This window comes from Papio anubis, chromosome 15, assembly GCF_008728515.1.
Source record: "Papio anubis isolate 15944 chromosome 15, Panubis1.0, whole genome shotgun sequence".
Classification (NCBI taxonomy): Eukaryota; Metazoa; Chordata; class Mammalia; order Primates; family Cercopithecidae; genus Papio; species Papio anubis.
The window spans coordinates 37,773,443-37,799,435 of NC_044990.1; positions in this window are offsets into that span (position 1 = coordinate 37,773,443).

Below are 25,993 nucleotides of genomic sequence, written 5' to 3' on the forward strand. Positions count from 1 at the left end.
TGATATTATCCACTGTCGCTTATGGGAGTAAACATTAAATGGTGGATATCTTATCAGCTAATGTGTCTAATTCTAGGGAGGGTATTCAGATAAGAGAAGTATGCAGATAATAAAATTTTACTTGTTTTATCTATTAAATTTTCATGCTTTCCCAACAAGAAAATTATGAACAAAACTGAGCAATTTCATTCACTTTAAGGCCACAGATGTGTTTGTTCATCTTTGCGTCTCAGTCCATATATGTAGGAAACAAACAACAAATACTTGGTAAATGCATTCATTGATTATTATACACTCTGTGATAGGTTTCTTCTCTCCTTTCTTTAGCTAGCACTTCTATTAAAAATGTCTTCTTAGGCCCGGCATAGTGGCTCATGCCTGTAATCCCAACACACTGGGAGGCCAAGGTGGGCAGATGGCTTGAGCCCAGAGGTTCAAGACTAGAATGGCCAACATGGCAAAACGCTGTCTCTACAAAAAATGCAAATGCAAAAATTAGCCAGGCTTGGTGGCAAATGTCTGTAGTCCCAGCTACTGGATAGACTGAGGTGGGAGGATGGTTTGATCCATGAAGGCAGAGATGACAGTGAGCTGAGATCGTACTGCACTCCATCCTGGGCAACAAGGTGAGACTCTGTCTCAAAAAAAAAAAAAAAAAGTGTGTGTGTGTGTGTATATATATATACACACACATATATATATGTATATATATATGTATTCCATGACCTCCTCTTTCAAATTACTGTCTTCATAGATTAAGAAATTAAATAATACGGTTACAACTGTGTGTGTGTGTGTGTAATAAAAATTTTTAAATGTGCTTTTCAATATATTAAAGTCAGAGCTTTACTTGGATGTTTTCTTGATGGTTACTAGTATTGTTTATTTTTAGTCATTGCTACCTCTCTTTTGTTTGATATTGTTTGAATTCTGACTGAAGCATGAATGTTTTCAAGTGTCTATTGCAATCAGGTACCTACATGAGAAGAAAGTATTGTTATTGTAGTTCTTCAGACAGAATCTTCTGATTTCCGCACAAAAGTGTTGTTGGTGAATACCAGTATTTCTAGAAAGTTAACTCCTTATATGTAGGTTTGTAAAACAACTTATTATTTTCTCTGAGTGAATACAAATAAATTTTAATACCATTGAGCATATATAACTTCAATGGAAAAAGAAGAGCTATACATACCAGTTAACAAAATGTTTGTGACATTACTAATTAAAATTTCACATATTTCACGGCAAATATGGGCAATATTATGTAATGGGAATATTATCCATAGAACTATGTTGTGGTGGTATTTTTTTTCTCAGAAAGAACATTGCCTAGGCTGTATCTCTTAGCAGCATAATGTTGTTATTTGAAATGTAAATAGTAGGTGCTACATGGGGTACTTGTTGAATTGGACACATTCTGATTTGATAGCATTTTAATCAGTGAAATTCATGGAGTCTCAGTATAACACCCTTATGATACCTATGCATTTGGTGTTATGCAGGCAGTAGTACTGTTGTATGCTTGTTGATTGCTGAAGTGAGAGGTATACCACACGTTATGTGTTACTTTCTTAGCAGCTGAAGAACACTCTAAATGCTATACCGTAGATGAAATACTATGTCTCCTGAGCAAATCACATGACTCTCACTTCCCTAACACTTATAACACATGTCATAAACAGATTTCAACTATATCTCACACTTCAGATGCGCTTTATAATTTTGTTTATACATTCAAGCCATAAGGTGTTGCAAAACAAGTTAAAGGAACTCTTCTTATTAAGGTTACAGAGATAACTCTTAGGTAGGAGAAAATCTACATGAGTGAACCAAAGAACTTGTCTCTATTTCATTCTGGGTCTAAATTCAGTGCCACTTGGAAGTCATCTATATTTTAATGGTTTTGCATGTGCTTTTATTCCGATGTATTTGCAATATATTAAATGATTTTAGTAGTTTCAAGTGAGACCCTGTGTGTTTGAAAATATTTGCCAACTTCTTAGAATATGAAGTTCAACACAGAAAAATTAATAACATGATCAAAAGAGAGCTATGTTGTTAATTGAGTGACTTTAGATGTGCCAATGCTATTCATTTCTTATCTACTTAATCCTAACAATGATTCTATAAGATATGTAGTGTTATCTCTAACCTACGTACAAGGAAACTGGGCTTTAGAGATGAGTGGCCTGCTCCAAATCACAAGGAGTTGTACAAGGATTTGAACCAGTACTCCTTTTCCCTGCATCACAAGGCAATAATCTCTGCCCAGTGCTATGCCTGAGAATAATACAACAAATATGTATGAAAAAATATTACATTCTAATGCTGCTTAATATTGATTTAAAGAAAAGGCTAAAAATATACTCAATTATTTTATATTACTCTAACATGTGAGATTGTCTGTTCCATATTTATTGACAGAGAAATATAGAAAAGCAGAGAAAGGGGAGACAGTAAATGTTAATCCTGGCTTTATACCCACCTCGAGCCAATACTTTGTCTAGCTTTAAGGTCTTTTGAAAGTTTTAACAATGATCAAATGACACTCCACAACCAAATTGGCAGGAGCTTTCCTGGATCATCTTGTTAGTGTGCTCTTGAAGGGCATCCTGACCTATGTTGTTTCAAGTGTCCAGAAAGCATCAATTTTCTACCTTGATTTTCTCTGATTATCGGCAATTTTCTCTCCTAGGGACATTTAGGTGATGAGACAAACAATGTGATTGGCCATGTTAACGAAGTGAAAACATTCCAGTCACTCAGTATGTACCTCATTAGTATCACTCTCTAATAATTCACAAAAGGATATCTTGAAATATACAAAAGAACCTTATCATAAGGTAGAAAACATTTGCTTGTTTGTTCTCACCTACTCTTGGTCTGTAGCATATTATTTGATGATAAAAGTCTAAAAAGACTTTTTTCTTTATCTTTATTCCTAGGTCCCTCTGCAATTTTTTTTATTATCCTTTCATACTTGGAAGACTTTATTTCATTAACCAACATAGTATAAGTATTTAATATTTAAATCTCTTTTAGTTATAAATTGCTATGCACAGCAAAATAAAGAGGCACAAAAATCTTGAAAAAAACATTTCAAATGCATAGTCTTCCAATTTATTTTAAAATATAGTTACTTCTTTGTCAATAAAACAGGAAGCTATATTTATAATTTGGGATAACTAGTAGGAAATATTGTCATTTGATAACAGTAGAGAGTATTTATTTCATTATAAATTTTCTAGCTTTGGCAAGAACCCTGGTCTTAAAATAGTACTGAGCTTTAAAAAATGGCCAAGAATGTATTTAAAAGCATAGAGAGTATATATCTAAAAACAGATAATAAAGCCTAATGTAGACTAATGCTTGACTATATAGTCAAACTAGTATACTGTGTATCTGGAATAAAACACCATTATTCATAAAATGGCTGTATAAGTAGGCTCCAGGTAGAGTCAGATAGATGGCACTACATAAATTCATAAAACCCAATGGATTACTATTGACAGTTAACATCAAGCTTTATTTTACCTACAAAAGAAAAGCATTTTTAAAAATGACATGCTGTTGGTTGCCACCAATGTCACCTATTTTTCTTGAGAAATGCAATTGCAAATCAGCTTTGATATTCATCAAACATCTCTACTTAGTTTTACCTATTTAGATATATGCTAAAGGATTCTGGAAATTTTAAATAATTGAAAAAGAAGAAAGTGTTGCAGAGGAGAGGCCTTTATAAGAGTAATAAACTATAAAATATTCTTTTTTTAGACTTCTCATGTTTCATGAAATATTCAGAAAAAATGGATTAAATAAGTTTATGGTTAATAGTTAAATATTTAGGGACAATGTACTAAGTTGTGGAAACAGTACAAGTATTTAAGTGTTGACTGGTGGTGAGGAAATGTCAACTGCCAATAAATATAAAAGATGAAAGAACAGGACTTTAAACAGTGCACACTTAGCTATGGGTCTCCTCCCCACACACAAAACCTCCCTGGACATTAATGATTTTATCTACCCTGACTGGCAGATGGGCTACAGTTCCTAAGACTTTGGTTCTTCACTCTAATAAAAGGGTTAGCTTTCCACCAGAAAGGATCCTCAGGACCCACAGTTCATACTCCCGGCTGAGAATCCACCCTGGGGGACAAGACAAATAGACATTGAGGCAGCTAGGCCATCCTGGCCCTCATTCCCCCAGCAGTGTCCACACTGAGCACTGCTGCCCTTGGCTCATCTGCAGGGTTAGTCTTGTGCTGCATAAAGTGAACAGGAGGGTGTTCGCACTGGGGACATGGCTGGGCAGGAGAGTTGACATTCTCTTAGGCAGCTGCTCTCCCAGGCAGCTGCTCCCCCAAGCACATTATCCACTTCTTTCAGTTTTGGATACTTCCAATTTGTGACCTTGCAGGTGATACTGTACTGGGAGGGCATGTGTTGCAGGTGGAGCAGTGACAACTCTGTCCCTCCTCCAGGATCAGCTCATTCCCCAGCCCGGGCAAAACAGCATTACTGTCTGAGACTCCAACCCACAGGCTCCAGCTCCCAGCCAGAAAATATTCTTTAAATAATTTTATAATTTCCTGATTGTATTCTAAAACTTTTATAGGAAATGTTTTGTTCTCTAGTAGAAAGTCAGTCATTAGACTGAATGCTGAACCAAAATTAAAATATCTATTTGTGTTATCACGATGGCTGTCTATAAAATTGTAAGTTAGGTTAATTCCTCTTTCATTGTATTATATACAAAACTGTGGTGTTTATATTTGCAAAAATTGTTTTAATATTCTAGTTTATAAGATTATGATACCTATGAATTTTAAAAATGTTTAGAAGTAGATAAAGTTTATATTTTATTTGACTGTATTAATTATTTTAGAAGAAATATTTTAGAGATCATAAATTTAATTTTGGGAACGTATTTTTGACAGGTTTTCTCAAGAAATAATACTTGAAAAAAGTTAGTTGCTTGCTGGCATTAGCACATGGGTTGAAAGATGTGTAAATAGTTATTAAAGTATAGTAGCAAATAACTGTTCATTAAGTTGATCGGAAGGGTCTTGTATGTGTCACTGGGATGGTTATTAGGTCCAGTTAGGCTCTTTTAACAGCTTCATCAATGATCAGGCAGAAGAAAGAGACAGCACGTTAATTAAATCTCTGGAGCCATTACGTCCAAGTATCAATCTATAAAAAGTGTCAGTCCAGAGTGCTTAGTTCAAATATGCTCAGAAATAAACTTTAAAACAAAAGACTTCTACAGAATTTGTATTTCAACAAAAATGTAATGGAATAATGTTTTAAATCTTATATTGCAGAGATATTTTCTAAATTTTCAAAGAAATTGGACAAAGGTGACTTTTTGTTTAAATGTAGTCAATATCCTTAATGTGTTTTTATTTGCCCATAGAGATGAAAGTGAAAATTTTATAAGGTGTACAGAGAAATTGCAGACAAATAATTACATACAGACTTAGACCATGAAACTCATTTGTTGTTGACCATCAGCTTTTCTGTATAGCTAAGCACTATGAACTCTCACAGCACTGCCAGCTTTGCTTCACTCTTTGAACAATCTTGACTGCAGCTCATGGGCCTAGAAGAAAGTCCATTCAATAATCTAGAGCAAGATGGACAGCCCAGAACCTCTCCGCTAATCTGGGCTAATGTTGTAGCTCAGTTATATAATTGAGTTCCTGCCATCTTCCTGAGTCTAACTTGAAGCCCTTTTCCACCTGTCTCCCCTGTGCTTGCTTTAGTCCCATCTTTGTAATGTGACGGCTCTCCAGTTGCTGTGGCTTGAGTTTTTCCTTCTTCTTACTAATCATACATCCCCTTCTCAGTCTCGGAAGAGGAAATTTCTGTTTCTGCATTCCAGTCTCTGCTTCATGCTGACAGACACCTGTGACACTATTTACGTGGCTGCCTATCTGCTTCCCCGAATATAAATATCTCTAGCTGCTCCAACATTCAATTTTCCTGTTTCTATCTTCATGCTTATTGAAACATTCTATTATTCAATCTTTCTAATAGCAACAATTTACTACCACAAATGATGAGTAACATATACATAAGTGTAACTAATAAAACAAAATTACAAAGAAATAAAATGTTTCCTTAATTTTAACACAAAGATAGCAATGTGAATTTATTTCACTATTATCATTAGAAGTACATATGAATTTAAAATGGAATATTCCACATTAAAACAATTCTAAGTGAATGTAGTGTGTTTATTTGCTATTAGGCCAGTCTCATTTACTAATTTCATTAAGGGAATACATGTGTTATTTTAATCTGAATAAATTTTCTAATATTCAAAATTTTTCTGATGGTGGCGATTTTCTATTACATCCAGGCTTTTTTTTTTTTAGTAGTAATTTGAATTTTGCACTCAGTAATATGCTATGTACCAGTGCTATTTTAAAAGTGATAATCTAATAGTACTAATTCTTTTGTTGGAAAATAAGGCAAAAGCAGTATCCTATTGCTCACCAGTTCATGCTCCACATAATATGCCTGGGCACCTACCAATTTATTATCATACCTCAGTCATGCTTATCTACCCAAAGGGACCTTTTCTGGGCATGAAGCATATAAGAACTCTTCAGTTCTCTATTAAGCTCTCTTCTTGGCACCCTTTGCCTACTGTCCAAATGCTTTATGAGGCCAGTTATCCTTCCTTCCCAAATATCCTTCTTGAATTTGTTCTCATATCTTACTATCTATGGGAACCCTGCTTTCTGACTTTCAAAATTCTGAATTTTGTATGCATTGGTATGAGTGTAAATATTTAACAACCAGCTCTTCTAGAGGAGCAAAAGCCCCAGTTCATACCATTTAGTAGTTTTAATGACAGAAACGTCCACCACCATGGACAATTTCAAGCTACCAAAGTGACTTCCCTAATTAGGAGTCAGGACATGTATGTTATTTATTAATGCCTAAATTACTAGTCAGCTAGTTTAGAAGCTTAACAGCTTAAAAGAACACATATTTATTACATCACAGTTTCAGTTGGTCAGAAATTCAAGGTCTCTCAAAAGACTGCAGGCAAGATGCCAGCCAGGGCTTTGGTCTCAAACGAAGGTTTAAATGAGCTAGTATACAGTTTCAAGTTCACTCACACAGTTGTTGGAAGAATTCAGTCTTCTTAAAGTTATTTCTATGTGCTTATTGCCCACTTGATGAAATCCTCTTCCCTGGAACTCTTGCCTACCTGAGTTAAAAACCGATCAGGAGGGGACTTGTTCTGGCAGATCCTGTACTAGTCTCAGCAAGATGACAATGAGTCCAAACACTAAAGTAGAATCCCATCCTTTTCCCCACCACATACATACACACAAAAAAATATTTTCATCTCAAGACAACTGTTTAAACCTGAAGCTACCTGGATTAGTCCATTTTCACACTGCTGATAAATACATACCCAAGGTTTAATGGGCTTACAGTTCCACATGGCTGGAGAGGCCTCACAATCATGGTGGAAGGCAAAGAGGAGCAAGTCACATCTTACATGGATGGCAGTAAGCAAAGAGAGCTTGTGCAGGGAAACTCCCCCTTACAAAACCTTCAGATTTCATGAGACTTACTCACTATCATGATAACAGCATGGGAAAGACCCATCCCCGTGATTTAATTACCTCCCACTGGCTCCCTCCTACAACACATGGGAATTCAAGATGAGATTTGGGTGGGGACACAGCCAAATCATATCATTCCACACCTGATCCCTTCCAAATCTCATATCCCCACATTTCAAAACCAACCATGCCTTTCCAACAATCCCTCAAAGTCTTGACTCATTTCATCATTAAATCAAAATTCCATAGTCCAAAGTCTCATCCAAGACAAGGCAATTCCCTTCTGCCTATAAGCCTGTAAAATCAAAAGCAAGTTAGTTACTTCCTAGATACAATGGGGGTATGGGCATTAGGTAAATACCATTCCAAATGGGAGAAGTTGGCCAAAACAAAGGGACTACAGTCCTCATGCAAGTCTGAAATCCAGTGGGGTATTCAAATCTTAAAGCTCCAAAATGATCTCCTTTGACTCCATGTCTCACATGCAGGTCACACTGATGCAAGAGTTGGGTTCCCATGGTCTTGTGCAGCTCCACCTGTGTGGATTTGAAGGGTACAGCCTTTATCCTGGCTGCTTTCACAGGTTGATGTTGAAAGTCCACGGGTTTTCCAGGTACACGGTGCAAACTATCAGTAGATCTCCAATTATGTGGTCTGGAGGATGGTGACTCTCTTCTCACAGCTCTACTAGGCAGTAACCCAGTAGGGACTCTGTGTGAGGGCTCCAACCTTACATTTCCCTTCCACACTGTCCTAGCACAGTTTCTCCATGAGGGCCCCACACATGAAGCAAACTTCTGACTGGGCATCCAGGCATTCCATACATCCTCTGAAATGTAGGCAAAGGTTCCCAAAAAACAATTCTTGACTTCTGTGCACTGGCAGGCTCAACACCATGTGGAAGCTGCCAAGGCTTGAGGCTTGCATCCTCTGAAGTCATGGCCCAAGCTCTACATTGGCCCTTTTCAGTCATGTGGAGTGGCTGGGATGCAGGGCACCAAGTACCTAAGCTGCACACAGCACAAAACCACCTTTTCCTCCTAGGCCTCTGGCCCTGTGATGGGAGGGGCTGCCATGAAGTCCTCTGACATGCCTGGAGACATTTTATCCATTGTCCTGGGGCTTAACATTCAGCTCCTTGTTACCTATGCAAATTTCTTCAGCCAGCTTGAATATCTCCTCAGAAAAAAATAGAATTTTCTTTTCTATCACATTGTTAGACTGTAAATTTTCCAAACTTTTATTCTCTGTTTCCCTTTTGAAACTGAACATCTTTAACAGCACCCAAGTCACCTCTTGAATGCTTTGCTGCTTAGAAATTTCTTCTGCCAGATACTCTAAATCATCTCTCTCAATTTCAAAATTCCACAAATCTCTAGAACAGGGGCAAAATGCTGCCGGTCTCTTTGCTAAAACATAACAAGAGTCAGCTTTGCTCCAGTTTCCAACAAGTTCCTCATCTCCATCTGAGACCACCTCAGCATGAATTTCACTGTTCATATCATTATCAGAATTTTGGTAACAGTGATTCAACAAGTTTCTAGGGAGTTCCAAACTTTCCCACATTTTCCTAACTTCTTCTGAGCCTTCTAAACTGTTCCCACACCTGCCCGTTACATAGTTCCAAAGTTGTTTCCACATTTTCAAGTATCTTTTCAGCAGCACCCTACTCCTGGTATCAATTTACTGTATTAGTCCTTTTCACATTTCTGATAAAGACATACCCAAGAGTGGACAATTTACAGAAGAAAGAGGTTTAATGAACTTACAGTTCCATGTGGCTGGGGAGGCCTCATAATCATGGTGAAAGGCAAGGAGGAGCAAGTTACATCTTACATGAATGGCAGTAGGCAAAGAGAGCTTCTGCAGGGAAACTACCCCTTATAAAACCATCAGATCTCATGAGACTTATTCACTATCCTGAGAACAGCACAGAAATGACCTGCCACCATGATTCAATTACCTCCCACTGGCTCCCTCCCACAACATGTGGGATTCAAGATGAGATTTGGATGGGGACACAGCCAAACCATATCATTATCTTTGGTTCTCCACATTGAATTATTTTAAGTTTATTTCATTAAGTAATAGCATTACCCAATTTGATTCAACATTGTTAACATTAATTTGGCTTTTGCTTCAAGAGGTATTTATTGCATCATTTTCTTTCTCTTTTTCTCTTTTTTATATTTTTTAGAGATAGGGTCTCACTCTGTCACCCGGGCTGGAGTACAGTGATGAGATTATTGCTCACTGTAGCCTGGAACTCCTGAGCTCAAGCCATCCTCCCACCTCAGACCCCCGGGTATCTAGAACTATTGCATGCACCAGTATCCCTGGCTAATTTTTTAATTTTTATTTATTTATTTATTTATTTTGTAGAGATGGAGTCTCAGTATGTTGCCCAGGCTGGTTTCGAACTCCTGGGCTCAAGCTATCCTTCCACCTCATCTTCCCAAAACGCTGGGATTACAAGTGTGAACCACTGCACATGGCCTTTGTTAAGTTTTTAATTTCTATATTTATTAGTATTATTCTGAATATACACACAAGGTTGCTGAAGCAGAAGAGATTATTAATTACTTATTGAAAATAATACATGTGTAGTTCTTTTGTGCTCCAATTCTTACCTCTGGAGACATGTGTTGAAAGCTACCTGTTGTCTTGCACATAGGAGATCAATATTGTAGGTGAGAAATCAAAAATACATAAATCTGGACATTTATATAAGAGAGAGACAGCTGCCTCCTCCTTTCCTGAGAATGTTTCCTTAGAAATATAGCAGAGAGGACTCTGGGTTCTAATCTTTTGGGCAGTAAATAAATTTTCCAAAGGAAAGGTAAGACCAGCATATTTCCAATCCAAGAGTATCTCTACAGTCTCAAGTCTCATCTCCTCTTAAAATATAAACTCATGGCTCTGGGCAGGCAAATCTCTCTGGATGTTATCTCATTATCTACTCAGTCATAAGATAAGTTAGGCTTGTCTTATAATCTAGGTCCCAAGTTTCAGAAAAATTTGCTCAGAACTCCCTGCCTGTGCAGAAACATAAAAATATTTTCCCTACAGTCTCCCACACTTTTGTTTCTCTGGAATTTTCAATGCAGCATTAGCAAACTCCTCTGAAACCTCACTCTCCTCTGAGTAACCCCTACAACCCCTTGCCTTAACCCTAACCTGAATATTCTTTGAGGTCACTCTTTCTCCTTTAGTCCATACAAGTAAAGGATGTTCTTTTTCTCAATCTCAGCAAGGTCCCATCCATTCAGGAGATGAGGGTAAGTGTCCTTCTTGTTCTCCTGTTGCTTCCAGGTCATTTATCCCCCTTCCATTTTGCTAAATTCTGCACTGCTGAAGTGCAAGTCATTTTAGCCATCTTATAACTTTCTCACCTCAATCCTGCCATCTTCTGACTTCCCAACTATTTCTCTTCACAACAAAAGCCTTACCCTCTGGCCCGCTTTCTTTCCATAGCCACTTCTGTTGTCATTCTCAATAACAGTATCATATTCTGGACTTCCAGTCCATTGATCTATTCACTAGAAATGATGTTTTCATCCCTAATCCAATTCAGTTATCCACTCTCATGGTAATATCATGATTTTGTCATCAACAAAACTGTGTCACTTCAAAAGTAATTCCAAACATTCTATTCTCTGTTGACCTGTTCCTACCTTTCCAGCTCACATTTCATTACACCAAGTCCAATGTTCTTCCAGTTCTTTATGACCTCCAATGCATGAACCTCACCAAATTCTCATCATCTATCATCTGCCTGTCTTCATTTCTCTCTTTACTTAATGCATACTTAATAATTTACTCAATTACCATCTTACCACATTCATTTGATGTTTCACCTCAAATTTAATAAGACTACAATTTCACTCATGATAGTTCCTATACCTAGGCATCCTTGGAATCCTTACCTCAATAAATGATACCATTGTACTTTGATTAATAAATCTCAAACCTTTCTCTATTTCCTGTATCAAGGTCATTCAGTCACTAATTCAAAAAAATTTTCCAATCCACTTTTAAGCACCAGAGAAACCATAGTTCAGAATCGGAATCTAATATAAATCTCAAACCAACTCACTGCCAATGTTTGCTCTGTGGCCCAAACCTCTATTATTATTTAATCTATAATTCTGAAATAACTCCCTAACTAACCTCTGTTCTTCCACTCCTGGCCCATCCAAACCATTCTTCATGTGGCAGCTAACATGTCTTTTTACAGAACTACTGAAGACTTCTGTAGCTGTTCCTTGCACTTATAACTTCATAGAAACTTGTTACCTTGAACTGAAACAGTGTAATTTGGCCCTTGGTCACCTTTTCTCCTCAGTACATGACACTTGCTCTCTGGGTCTCTATCTAGCTCCAGCTCTCTGTGCAACAGGGTACCATGGTTTTTCAGGTCTCAGAACTCAACAACCTCTTTACTTATGCAGGTCTTTGGGCTTGCTGTTCTCTCTGAACATATTTTTCTTTCTGGTCTTTGCATGAATGACCTCTTCTTGTCCTTCAATTCTAAGAGTAGATATTTCCTCTTCCAAAAGGCCTTTCATAAAGAATTCTTCAGCTTTCCCTTATTACCCTCAATTACAGGACTTTCCTTATTCTATCCATTGCATTTACTGCAAAATATTATTTTATTTCACACACATATATATATCATTTATTTATATAAATTTATTTGTTTGTTATTTACCTCCTCAAGACAGTGCAAGCCTGATACAGACAGATATAACAAAATGCCATGGTTACACCTGCAGTTAATATGCCAGTAACTGCATATTAATTGGAATATATGGAATATAGTGACCCTAAATTCCACCAATATCTGTGGCATGAACAAAGGATCTCCCTCCTTTCAAAAACCTATAATCTCCATTCAACCAATAGGAGGACAATACTTTTTTAAATGGTTTCCAGAGCTCAATAGTTTTCTGAAGTCAGCACATCTCAAAGGTGAGCACTTTTCCCACATATCCTAAAAAATGATTCTTAACTAGACAGGGCAGCAAGAGGTGATGCCCTCCTGGCCAGATACATAATTGAAGTCTTCTAGGTACATGGAAGCAGAGGCAATTTGAATAAATCACTAAAGTCATTCTGAAACATCACCTCCTACCTCCATCCCCATACCATCCCACTGGTGAAGAATCAAGAAATTTTAGGTAAAAATCTGACTTTGAAACTTCCTTGTTGAAAGCCCACAAATGGTTCCTTAAGATGGCGCATGTGATTTTCGATGATCAAGTCTGAGTTCGTGTCACTAGCTTCAACTCACCACTCCCTGATTCATGCTGTACTCTGCATCGATGAAAGACTGTTCTCTTTCCTGCACACTGTGTATACACACACACACACACACACACACACACACACACTATATAAATATATAAATATATATATATATACAGTATTTATATTTAGGTATGTTAAATTTCTAAAGATACACAAACACACATCTTCAATAATTTAATGGTTTTGAGTGGTTGAACTTCACAATCATTTGTCATCCAAGTGATTCAGTCTCCCAAACATTCACATGAAGAATATTCAATTAAGCCAACCCAAAGCAATGAATTTCTCAGGTACTGAAATACAAAGACTTGTATAAACCACTGGTTCTCACCTTGTTGAGGGAGTCTGCATCCGAACTACCTGGACAGCTTTCTTCAAAATATAGCTGCACATATCCCTGTTCCCACCTTGCTCCACCTCACAGCCACATTATATTATTCCTTAGTTATATGGGTTGAGGAAGAACAGGTATTTTGAAAAACCCTCTTGGCCATTCTGCATTGTTCTGAGTGTTCTGCCCTAGTTAAAAATGGCCAATATAGACTCAATATTAATGGATGCTGACACATTAGAAAAAGATAGAAAAAGCAAAACAAAAATTATTTTGCATCAGGAGTTGAAACTAATCAGTGATTACATGTATCTGGATAGCTAAGTTTTTCTTCCAGATTTGTTTACCATAAATAGCTGCACCTCTGCTTTGTATCTACTGCCAAGATTAACTTATTAATTACACAAATATTTATAAAAGCATCCACAATGTGATAGCTCTGTGCTATGTGCTGGTGATACAAGCAATGAGCAAAAATTACACAGTCCCTATACCTAACAAGCTTCCTGTCTAGGAGGGGAGTCATATATTAATCAAATAACCACATTGATGATATATAATTATCAATCAAGATAGGTATAAAGAGGGAAATAATGACAGTTCTGTGAGAGGATATTTCACAAATACCAGATTTATACTAGGAACCAGGGGAAGCTTCCTGAAAATAACTGGGCTGTGACATTAAGGATGAATGAGTTAACACACAAAGAAAGAAGAGGAAGGGTGTGCTCATGACAGAGAAAAACAGTGTAGGTAAAATCCCTGTGGTGAAAATGAGAAGTCAGGTCCCAGGTATCCAAGGTTAATAGAATGAACGGCAGAGGCCCAGGGGAAACCAGAGGCATCATGGGTAGCAAGGGGCTAGACTATCAGGGCCTTGCTGATCATTTTAAAGATTTTTTTTTTTTTTCTGAGGCCAATGATATCTCATTGAGAAGACAAAATATAGAAAATCTGTTTTGAGGCAATTCTGTATTCTTGGCAAAAGATAAGATTAATTTGGATTATGATGGTGGTAATGGAGATAAAGGGAAGTGGATCAATTCGTGAAAGAAACACAGGGTGGGCTTGATATGGCAGTTGAGGTAACACAGGAGTCAGGGATTGCTTCCAGTTCTTCTATTTTACAAGTAAAGTGTCATTTTTTAAACTTGGGGACAGTTTGGTGATAAAGAGTTTAATTTTGTACCTGATAAATTTGAACTATTTTGAGATAGTCAAGAAGCAAAATGTTAAATTGGCAGTTAGACATTTAGGTCTGGAGCTCAGAGAACAGAATTGAGCTGGAGATATTTTCAGAGATGATCATTTTACATGCAATAATTGAAATCATAGCATGGATGACGTTGCATAGGTAAAGAATACAGAATAAGAATAGAAGAAATCTGGCTAGGTGTGGTGGCTCACTCCTGTAATCCCAGCACTTTGAGAGGCAGAGGTGGGTGCATCACGAGGTCAAGAGATCGAGACTATCCTGGCTAACATGGTGAAACCCCGTCTCTACTAAAAATACAAGAAAAAAAAAATTACCCGGGCATGGTGGCGCGCACCTGCAGTCCAATCTACTTGGGAGGCTGAGGTGGGAGAATTGCTTGAACCGGGAGGGGGAGGCTGCAGTGAGCTGAGATCACACTACTGCACTCCAGCCTGGATGACAGAGTGAAGCAAAACTCCGTCTCAAAAAAAAAAAAGAAAAAGAAAAAGAAAAAGAAAAGAAACCTTAAGAAATTCCAACATTGAATAGCATTGAATAGGTATGTTAAGGAAGATGACCCTGACAAGAGAGACCAGAAAAGAAGCCTTAGAGGCAGGAAGAAATCCAGGATAATAATGTGCTGAAAAAGCCAAGGGAGGAGAGAGGTTTAAGGATATGATCAGCACTGTTAAATGATGCTGGACAGTCAAACCAGAAGATAACTGAAAAGTGTCCACTGAACATAGAAACAGGGAAATCTTTAGTGACATAGTGAAAGCTCTTATGTGGAATAAGAGAGTAAAAGTTCAATTGAAATAACTTAGGAGTGAAAAATGAAGAAATGCAAACCGCAAGCATAGATAATTCTTTCAGAAAGTTTGATTGCAAAGAAAAAATGGACAATAGCTTTAGGACTTACACAATGAATATGGTGTTTTATTTTATTTGTTTTAATAAGAGGCATTCTCACACACACACACACACACACACACACACACATATACATACCACATGACACAAAGAGATAAGGAGCAGAGAAAAAGGAGGAGAAAGTAAGGGTATTATTGGTAATGAAAGATTCCTGAGAAGATAGGGCAGCAGGAGACCAAAAAACAACTGGAAGCTCTTGCCTCAGACAGACATACAGGGAACTTCTCTACTATAAAAGCAGTGGGGATGAGAGATGGGAAACAAATGCAGGTAGACTGGGACATTTGATTAGCATGGCATTTAAAGGTGAGTTCTACACGTTTTGTAAAGTGGGAAAAGATACCTGCCAAGAAATAGAAAGATATTGGGGGAGGTTTGATGATAGTGGAGAGGACTTGAAATAGTTTGGGCTGCGATTAGAAGAACCGAGAGGAACTTCCAAGCTTCATGAAGTCCTGGGCAGGATTAGGAACCAAACCAAGGCTGTTGATCCTGAAGGGAACACCTTTTATTTCTTCAATTTCTGTTCTTCCCAAACATTACAACCCTGTTTGCCAGCTCAAATTTGGGATCTTAATTTGTACCCCTCTTAAACCATACTATATTGCTCTGGGTGTGTACGTGCGTGTGTGTATGTGTGTGTGTCTGTGTCTGTGTCTGTGTATTTGTGTTTATCTTCCAGTAGGATCATAGCACCTTAAGAAACTTAGCACTTTGGGAGTCCGAGATGGGAGGATCACGAGGTCAGGAGATTGAGACCATCCTGGCTAACACAGTGAAACCCATCTCTACTAAAAAAAAAAAAAAAAAAAAAAAATACATATTAGCTCTTATTATTTTGAGTCACGTTCCCATCAATACCAAATTTATTGGCGTTTTTAGCATGAAGGGCTGTTGAATTTTGTCAAAAGCCTTTTTCTGCATCTGTTGAGATAATCATGTGGTTCTTGTCTTTGGTTCTGTTTATATGCTGGATTATGTTGATTGATTTAGAATGTTAGACCAGCCTTACATCCAGGGATGAAGCCCCTTGATCACGATTGGATAAGCTTTTTGATGTGCCTTGAATCGGTTTGTGAGTATTTTTATTGAGGATTTTTGCATACGTGTTCATCAAGGGATATTGGTCTAAAATTCTCTTTTTGTTGTGTCTCTGCCAGGCTTTGGTATCAGGATGATGTTGGCCTCATAAAATGAGTTAGGGAGGATTCCCTCTTTTCTGATGATTGGAAGAGTTTCCAGAAGGAATAGTAACAGCCTCCTTGTACCTCTGGTAGGTGGCTAATGAATCCATCTGGCCCTGGACTTTTCATTGGTAGGCTATTAATTATTGCCTCAATTTCAGAGCCTGCTATTGTGGTCTATTCAGGGGATTCAACTTCTTCCTGGTTTAGTCTTGGAAGGTGTAAGTGTCAGGAAATTATCCATTTCTTCTAAAGATTTCTTTATTTAGTAAGGGTGTTTATGAGGCATTCATACAGCCAACAGACACATGAAAAAATGCTCATCATCACTGGCCATCGGAGAAATGCAAATCAAAGCCACAATGAGATACCATCGTCACACCAGTTAGAATGGCGATCATTCCAAAGTCAGGAAACAACAGGTGCTGGAAGGATGTGGAGAAATAGGAACACTTTTACTGTTGGTGGGATTGTAGAAACTAGTTCAACCATTATGGAAAGCAGTGTAAAGCGATTCCTCAAGGATCTGAAACTAGATGTACCATATGACCCGTATCCCATTACTGGGTATATACCCAAAAAGTTATAAATCATGCTGCCTATAAAGACACATGCACATTATGTTTATTGTGGCACTATTCACAATAACAAGACTTGGGAATCAGCAAATGTCCGTAGTGACAGACTGGATTAAGAAAATGTAGCACATATATACACCATGGAATACTATGCAGCCATAAAAGGATGAAGTTTGTGTCCTTTGTAGGGACATGGATGCAGCTGGAAACCATCATTCTTAACAGAAACTATCACATGAACACAAAAACCAAACACGCTGTTCTCACTCTGGAGGTGGAGACTGAACAATGAATCACTTGGACTCAGGAAGGAGCACATCACGGGCCTATCATGGGGAGAGGAGTTACACTGGGAGTTATACCTGATGTAAATGTGAGTTGATGGGTGCTGGCCGAGTTGATGGGTGCACAGCAGCAACATGGCACAAGTATACATATGTAACAAACTTGCACGTTATGCACATGTACCCTAGAACTTAAAGTATAATAATAATAAAAAAAAAAAAGAAAATACAAAGATTTAATCAAAAAAAAAAAAATACAAAAAAAACTAGCCGGGCGAGGTGTCGGGCGCCTGTAGTCCCAGCTACTCCGGAGGCTGAGGCAGGAGAATGGCCTAAACCCGGGAGGCGGAGCTTGGAGTGAGCTGAGATCCAGCCACTGCACTCCAGCCTGGGCGACAGAACAAGGCTCCGACTCAAAAAAAAAAAAAAAAAGAATTAGCATTAATTTGTCATCACAGTGTATGCTTGGTTTAACACACTATGTACAAATTCAACACTTAATAAATATTTGCTTCGAATAAATATATAGGTGTTCGTTTGAATATAATACAGGAAACATAATAGGTTTCTAGGGTTTTAAATCTCAAAAATCAATTCCTAGATTCAGTCCCAGACATACAAAATCTTCAATTTTATATATAATTCCAGAATGCCAGATATCTGAACTCACATACACTATGACTCTTGTCTGACTGTAGATATATTTGAACTAGTTATTCTATAGAGTTGTGTGCCTGAACGTTTTTTGCAAATCTTTCTGCAAATTGTCTCTAAGGCAATAACATCGCTGAATCAGATGTATACTTAATAAACAACCACAAGAAAGAGCATTTTACATGGAAATGGAAATGTCTTTCTAAATACGCAGGTAGAATAAAAGGTTCAGCTATAAGATATTTTGATTTAAGTTTTATCATTGAAATTAAGGAATCTGATACTTAACCTTCAAGAGCTGCTATGCTGGCGAACGGAAAATTATTTTTGATTACAAAACAAGCAGTTAATGTGCTTTGATTTTAAAAGATTTGCTTCAGAGACAGTGAGGTTAGCTGCTAATTTGAATTTCAAAAAGAGGCCCTGATTTCCTGTTGTGGAGAGTCTTGCTGACATGTCCCTGGGTTCCGCAGCTATGCCTCGCTGCTTGAGTTTTGCTTCATTGTGTCCTTCTGCCCACATACTTGAGGGCTCTGTCCTCCATTTGCCATCGAGCAGCTGCCTAGGAATCCATCTGTCATCCGTCTTTCACACGTGCACCACCCAAAGGAGTCACTCCTGCAACACATCAAAAGTACTTCTGTGCTGAGGAACTGTCTGCATTCAAAATCCAGCAGAAAATAAGTTCAAGGGGAGACACTAAAAACACATGACTGGTTTGACATACCAAAATAATTGCAAATGGGAATAATTTAGCAAAAACATGATAAACAGAATGGCAAAATGACTAGTTATGTACACCTAATATATTAATATTCAAGGAAAAGGGGTGAAAAAAGTAATACAACACCAAAAGGTTTTAAACCTATGAATAAAAAGTAGAAGGGTAAATTAATATATAGGGTGAGCACTTTGATTATTGAATACAGAAATACTTCTACTGCTAAAGGATAGGAGATATTCAAAAAATAAAAATATAAAATAGTAAACTAATTTTTTAAAAAAGATATTCCCAACAATAATTATTCATGATAATGCCAATACATAAAAAAGGATTTTAACATTTATGTTTTGGTATAAAGTTTGCACTGATCTATAACCTGAAAGAAATTTGGCAACAAGTAATCAAGGCACTGTCTTCATATTGTCTTGTAAGTCTCAATAGCCATCAGCATCACTAACACCTCAAAAAATGTCCTGTGTTTTAAAGGGGTGGGGAGCTCATCTGATATACTGTTTATCCCCTTGATACTAACAAAGAAAACTGGCAGAAGTGAATTTGTGCAAGGAAGGGCAGAGAATAAAATTTTAAAAACCAAGGCTATTAGTCAAAAAGAATGAAAAAAAGAACCCTAAGTTCTTCGAGGAAAAGTGATTAAAAGCATGACACTCAAAGGTCCAAAGGGAATAAATGATTCAAACAAGGCTAGAGTGTTAAAATATACATCTAGAAGGATTTGACACCTAAGTTTCTAAAGGACCTGAATGATTTTCAACAGACCTCAGGCTAAAAATTTGTAATGAGAACTTCTCAGAAGCAAATACCAAGGGGAAAAAGTCAGTTGTTAATAAAAAGGAATTTGTATTTGATTTTCATTAGTTCACATTTGTTTAATTTTCCTAAAAGAATATGACTTTAAAAAGAATAAAAGAAAATAATAGTTTGTATTGACTAAATACAATATTTCTGATCATTTTGCCAACATTGGCATATTAAAGTTCTTTATAACTCAGTGACATTCAACAAATATCACAGAAGAAATAACAAACCAAACAATGCAAAAATAAGCAAAACCGTCTACCTGTAGTCCTATATTAGATAGACACTGAGGAGACATGATTTGAAAGCCATAGAGACAGTGTGAATTAGGAATGTCTTTACGAACATAGAGGAGAAAGTCAGCCAACTTACAGAGATTCAGAGGACAGGCATAAACATCTTCCCTAACTGTCTACCACCAGTTACAACACCTGAAATTGAACCAGCATGATTTCTTTTTATTAATTTAAAGATATTTAGGATTTAGTAATCATCTCTTTTAATTCTAGAAAAGAGCAGTTTTATAGCAAAATAAAAGCAAAAAGTCCTGGTAAAGATCTTGACCGATAGGGCTTGTCTATTGGAGCATCTTGTAAGGATGGGGCATCAGAAAGCAGAGTAAGGATGGAGTCGAATGTAAAAAGAGTTCAAAAAGAAGCATTGAATATTTCCCAGTTTTACAAGGTTTGCAACGTTTTCAGCTTTATAACATCTATAGACAAAATGGAAAAAGGAGCCATTGAAGGAAAAAGGTAACTGTGCCTATTGAGAGGAGAATGCTAATCTCATTCCATCATTTTTCAAACTATTGTATTTCATCGAAGACACCCTTAGCATTACAGCACAGTTATGCACCACATAACAATGTCTCAGTCAACAACAGATCTCTTGTATACCAGTGGCCCTTAAGATTACAACAGAGCTGAAAAATTCTTATAGCCTAGTGAGTTGTAGCCACAGTAATGTCATAGCACAACACATTACTCACATTTTTGTGGCAATGTTGGTATAAACAAACCTACTGTGCTGCCAGTCATATAAAAGTGTTGCACACACAATTATGTACTTGATAACAAACGACTGTGTTACAAGTTTGTATCTTTACTAAACTATATTTTATCATAATTTTAGAGTATACGTCTTCTGCTTATTAAAAAAAAAAAAAAGCTAACTGTAAAACAGCCTCAGGAAAGTCCTTCAGGAGGTATTCCAGAAGAAGGCATTGTTATCATAGGAGATGACAGCTCCATGTGTGTTACTGCCCTTTAAGACTTTCTAGTGGGACAAGATGTGGAGGTGAAGGACAGTTGTATTCATGATGCTGACCCTGTGTAGGCCCAGGCTAACGTATGAGTCTGTGTCTTAGTTTTTAACAAAAAAGTTTAAATAGTAAAAATAAAAATAAAAGACTTAAAAATAAAAAGCTTATAGAATAATAGTATGAAGAAAGTATTTTGTACAGTTATACAATGTGTTTGTATTTTAAGCTAAGTGTTATTACTGAAGAGTCCAAAAGTTTAAAGAATTAAAAAGTTTATAAAGTAAAAAATTTACAGTAAGCTAGGGGTAACTTATTATTGAAGAAAGAAGAAGTATTTTTATAAATTCAGTTTAGTCTAAGTATACAGTGTTTATAAAGTCTACAGCAGTGTATAGTAACATCCTAGGCCTTCACGTTCACACACCACTCACTCACTAACTTACCCAGAGCAACTTTCAGTACTGCAGGTTCCATTCATGCTAAGTACACTATACAGGTGTACCATTTTGATCTTTCATACCATATTTTTACTGTACCTTTTCTATGTTTAAATATGTTTAAATGCACACATAATTACCATTGTGTTACAATTGTCTACAATATTCAGTACAACAACATGCTGTACAAGTTTGTAGCCTAGGAGCAACAGACTATACCATATAGCCTAGGTGAGTAGTAGACTATACTGTCTTGTTCTGTTAAGTACGTTCGGTAACACAATGACAAAATTGCCTAATGACCATTTCTCAGAATGTATTCTTGTCTTTAAGTGATGGATGACTGTATTTACAATCTGGTAGGGGTCTTTTGAGCTCTTATAAAATCCCCAATATTTTACTGATGGGAAACACAGATAAAGTATTCCTTACTAAATTCACAAACCAATTAGGTTAGTTGCACAGCTAAGACAAACAGATTTTCTCAATTCTAGTGGATTCACAACACGTCTCATGGTTTTTTTCCTAAATTTTTCTCCCTCAGATAAACCTACTGACGTAGGTGATATAATCGATGTCATTACAGCATATCACTGTGTTGTATCTGCCCTACTGAACTGGTATCCAAAAGCACACTACGATTGAGCAAATTGAAGTGGAACATTTCATTGCTTATTTCATGAAAACATTGTCATAAATTTCATTTTATTTCTAAACATAATGGATGCCATATTGAAACTATTTTCAGCGGAATTTTACTTTCAGACTTAAAAATATTTTACTTGCAAAAGGACTGTGCCTACCATAGAAAGGCATCAGTGGTGAAATATTGTAATACTAGTAAGTAAACGGAATCTGTAACTGAACCGTAGATTGTTGCAATGCCTATCATGAGTTGACCATTCAACTTCAACTGTGGTTAAAATATCTCCTTTTTGTTTGCTTTTCTTTTTCATTCAAGTTGATATCAAAAATAATAAGAGAGATTATGTGATCGAACCAAAATGATCCACACCCAGGCTCTTGTACACACTACTGTTTGGGTGTTGCTAGGACTGTGTTGTCATTAATTTCAAGGTTACACTTGGAGTGCGTAGAATAACCATAGGAAATTTTCTCCATGTGGGAGCCACTTTACTTATAGATTTGGCAAGTGACTTGATGTCCATAACAGCCATCCAGTGCTAAAAGAGTGATAAGGAATGTAGTCATTCTTTAGTACATTGGCCACAGAATGACACCCTCAAAATGCAAAGGGCTTTGCCTATACCTAACTCCATAAACAATGTCTACCATGATTAGAATTCATTCACTTATAAAACATTCACACATCCAATTTTTCAAAAACTTCCACAGGCAAATAATAATATGCCATCCCTGTTTCACCCCACTTTTCCCATTATTTGAGTGACTAACTTTTAAAAATGAAACCATATTAAGAAGTTTTGTTTAAATAACAACAAAGCAACAGATTACACAGATGTCTGACTTATAGGAAAAAGAATGCACACAAACAGTGAAAACCATGGGTGCCTTTGGCCTCCAAATTCATTTATCACGTTATAAGCAATGATGTTCTCTGCTACCCAGAAAAAAATGGAGGCCTTGGATGACCCTCTAAATCTGTGTTCAGTGTCCCAGGAATTTCTAGGACTCCACTACAGAAAGAGTACCCAGTAATTCCCTTCAATTCTCATATCAAAACTGATCTCTCCTCTTGGCTATCTCTGTCAGTTCAGGTTGTTGCCTGATGCATGCCTTTCAGGGGCTGTGTGACTCACGGTGAGTTTGCCTTACTTTACTCACCACTTCAAGGGGCAGATGCCAAAATAAACTCTGTACCATCACAGGGAGAAGCTGTTTCCATTTACTGGAAATGGAAATCTTCATCTAGTTTTTACTTCCTTTAATTCTTATGCTGCTATTACCAGAGTCCTCTGATAACCTCCTTGGTTTGTTCTCCGCCATGTCTCTATACTTCTTGTATCAAACTTTTGTTTCGCTTTCATTTATTTATTCAACAAATATTCAAAATGGTACTATGTAGCAGATACTTCTCTAGATGCTTCAAAAACCTACAACAGAAGAAAGTACTCCTTGTCCAAGAAATTCACAAATTTTGGGGCTCTACAATTTCAATAATGACATTCTAACAGAGGAGGAAGAAGCTACTCCTTGATAGAACTCTCTTTATTTATCTCTAAAGTCATTCATGACTCTTGGAAGATGCAATTATTTGCTACAATACAGATTGATGGTCTGGTATAGTGAAGAGAGTGATGGAAATAAAATTTGGCCACCCCAGTTCAAATCATATCTGCCATTTTCTGGCTATGTGACTTCACAGGTCTCAGTTAAGTGGTTATTCCCTAAACATGAGTATCCTTAACTGTGAAACTGTTGTAACAATGACCTACTCACAGGGTCATGTGAAGACCACTTGAAATAATTTATGGAAATTGCAGCACAGCTTCTGGTCCTTAGTAGGCATTCAATAAATGTTGTTTTAGTCAAATAAATTACTATACAAATGATACATTAGATGTCAACCATGTAATAACTCCTTAACTGTTTTATTTTGAAATAATTTAAGACTTAGAGAAAAGTTGTAAAGCAATACAAGTTCTCTCATAGCCTTGGCTCTGATTCCTCAGATTATTTATAGTATTCTCATATAAACAATATTTCAAAAATATAATTTCTAAATTTTTGAAAGTAATTTTCAGACATAACGTTCCTTCACTCCTACATACTGTAGTATTTCTCAAGAACAGCAACATTCACTTACACAACCAGAGTAGAATTATCAAAATTAGAAACAAACATTGATACAGTATTATAACAATCTATAGACTTACTCATTTCATCAATTGTTCCACTAATGTCCTTCATAGCAAAAGAAAACAAAATGTCTTCTGGCCCCAAATTTAATTTAGGCCCTCACATTCCATTTGCAAGTTATGTTTCTTTAGTTCCTCCAATCTAGAAAAATTTCCCTACCTTTCTTTGTCTTTCTCAACCTTGACATTTGAAAAATACAGGTCTGATTTTGTAGACTGTTTCTCAATTTTGGTTTGTCCATTTTTTTCTCTTGTTTACATCAGTTTATGGCCTATTGGCAAAGCAATACAAGAGTGATATTGCGTCCTTCTCAGTGCATCATATTAGGAGGCATATAAAGTCAATTTGTCCCACTAATAACGATATTAGCTTTGACCACTAGATTTAGGTGGTGTGTGAATGATCTCCCCTCCCCTATAGAGTTATTCAATTTCCTTTTGTAACCAATAAACATCTGTGAGGAGATATTTTAAGACTAAGTCAATATTCTATTGCTCACTATATTTTTGTCCACTAGTCTCACCATGCAATGATTTTACCTAAAACAGATATTACTATGGAAATTGCCAAAGGATGATTTCTAATCACTTCTACATTTATCGGACATAATCATATAATAACATTTACTGTTAACTGTGAACAAACTAATATTTAATTGATTCATCTAACAACAAATGTTAAGAGAAACCACCCATTTAGGCATCAGAGGAAAATGTTTTTTATCTGTTCAATATGTCTTTTATCAGGCTATGTTATCATCATAAAAACAGTATCTGCTTAAAACGTACTTTTAGAACTACATTAAAACCTCAGCACAAAGAACACTAAATCCTCACAGAAATGACTATCTCTGATTGGAAACGGGAGAATAGAATACACTAAGAACGAAATTAGCCAAATAACATTGTCTGAGTGACCCTGAGAAGTAACAGAATGGTGTCTAAATATATTTATTTACTAACGCACCCTATGCTTCTATTTTTCTTTTTTTTTTTTTTTTAAGTCGTCTTGTTTCTGAAAGAATCTATGGGCCTATCCTCACTGTGAAGATCAAAAGAAAACTTAAAAAATCACTATATATTTGTGAAAGTAGATTTGTTATTGGTTAAGGGTAAAGAATCCAGAGAAAAACTCCTTATCACTAGAAAATATGTGAAGAAATATCTTCAAAGGTGCTTTTCTATATGCTGGGAAGTTCAGATATATTTTTAAACTTTACACTTATACTGTTCTTTCTTAAGGTTCGTATATTTTGGCTTTTATGATACCACTTTACTCCTAATTCCCAATACTAATTTTCTGAACAGTTCAATGGAGTGCCAAATGAGTAATAAGAAAATTTGAAAATTCTACTATTTTATGATATTGAATAGTTTTTATATACTTCTTTGTTATAGAGCAACATTTTACTGAATAAAATAATATTTAAAAGTCTTAATTACATATTAATTGTTGATAAATTAAATTTTTAGCTTTTAAATATTTATAGTAAAACAAACTAATTGGTCCTGCTAGATGCATTTTGCTGTCTACATGGATTAGAGATGATTTGGATAAATAGATGGAGTAAAGCACTGGTACCTAATAGTCAGGAGACCAGTATCCAGATTGAGCTCAATACTAATTAGTTATGTGATCTTGTGAGAGTAACATAACCATCACTCACCATGGTTATTTATCTGTAAAATGAGAAAGTTGGATCATGACATCTTTTATGGTTACTTTAAGACTTAAAATTCTTTTTATTGTAAAGAAAAAATGTTTTGATTCTTGTTATATTTCTGAAATTCTAATTATAGTTCCACTTAGCATATTATATCCAAATGATGTGTAACTTTAGCCTAGCCCCTTCTCAGAAT